Source organism: Penaeus japonicus, unplaced genomic scaffold (assembly GCF_977035675.1).
Source record: "Penaeus japonicus unplaced genomic scaffold, GWHDUDI00000001_assembly GWHDUDI00000024, whole genome shotgun sequence".
Classification (NCBI taxonomy): domain Eukaryota; kingdom Metazoa; phylum Arthropoda; class Malacostraca; order Decapoda; family Penaeidae; genus Penaeus; species Penaeus japonicus.
In genome coordinates, this window is record NW_028234426.1 from 34,532,728 (window position 1) to 34,533,877 (window position 1,150).

The following is a 1,150-nucleotide window of genomic DNA, read 5'->3' on the forward strand; positions in this document are numbered from 1 at the left end:
CGCTAGAAGGTCCTACTCCACATTCAGCCGTGCTCGATGTTTAGTTTTCATGATTAACAACGTTGAAAATCCTTGCCCACGCAGGTAAGTACTGAGGAACTTCTACAACAACAGCTACAACAAGGTAAATCGTTTTAGACCTGAATTTGGGTTGGGAAAGTGCCTATTTTGCAAGAGTCTTTTCTTGCACATTTCCTAGGAGAATGTCCATGCTAATGATGAATGGCTTTATAATTCTCTCTCTCTCTCTCTCTCTCTCTCTCTCTCTCTCTCTCTTTCTCTCTCTCTCTCTCTCTCTCTCTCTCTCTCTCTCTTTCTCTCTCTCTCTCTCTCTCTCTCTCTCTCTCTCTCTCTCTCTCTCTCTCTCTCTCTCTCTCTCTCTCTCTCTCTCTCTCTCTCTCTCTCTCTCTCTCTCTCTTTCTCTCTCTTTCTCTCTTTCTCTCTCTTTCTCTGCAGAATAATTTTTGTTACCCATCGAAATCCTTCTGGAACACTTCCTGCGACCCCCAGCTTGGGAATCCTTGCTCTACAATGATTGATTATCATCGGTAGTGCAGCAGGTGAGACAATAATAATTATAGTAATTATAGCCTAAAGTTATAGGATACGTGACCGCAATAACTGGGTTGGATTTCTTTGATGAGGATTTTTTTTTTTTTTATAAACAACCAAGCCATTTCCGAAAGTCCTTTGAAGATAGGAAACGAAGGAATGACTTTCACTTCGCCTTCTCTCTCTCTCTCTCTTCCTCCCTTCACTCACAAGAAAATACGCTCGCCACTCACAGAAGTCTCCAGGCAACTAACGTAATCCAGCCGAAGGACCAAGAGGACAAAGGAGATTCGCGCGCTGAAGGAAAGGAGAGGCCACTGACGCGAGATGGCCTCTGTAGCTCAAGACCAGATGAGAGACTCACTCGTCGAGGTGTCTGTGTTAATGGTGTACGTGTAGTCAGTTCTCACTCGCAAGTGTTCTCCGAATGATTCTTGCTCAACACCTGCGAGATGTCGTGAGCTTCATATCGGTGAGATCTCGAACAAAGATAGTATAATTTTCATGTCTCTTTTCTCTCTCTTTCCATCATTCATCCGTAAAGGACTCACGCATACATGCACATATATATTTATGGAGAAAAAAAAAGATCTAAATT

At 43.0% G+C, this 1,150-nt stretch overlaps 1 protein-coding gene across 2 annotated transcripts in view; it reads right to left on the reverse strand.

Annotated features, from left to right (window-relative positions):
• Positions 1-941, reverse strand: part of LOC147469127 (uncharacterized) — a 16,630-nt gene extending 15,689 nt beyond the window's left edge. Inside the window, exon 1 of one of the 2 annotated variants that reach the window (XM_086551209.1) lies at positions 763-941. The gene's annotated coding sequence lies outside the window, so the exon portion shown is untranslated. The remainder of the gene's footprint in view (positions 1-762) is intronic. The other variant, XM_086551208.1, reaches the window with a different exon arrangement.
• Positions 942-1,150: the final 209 nt, after the last annotated feature.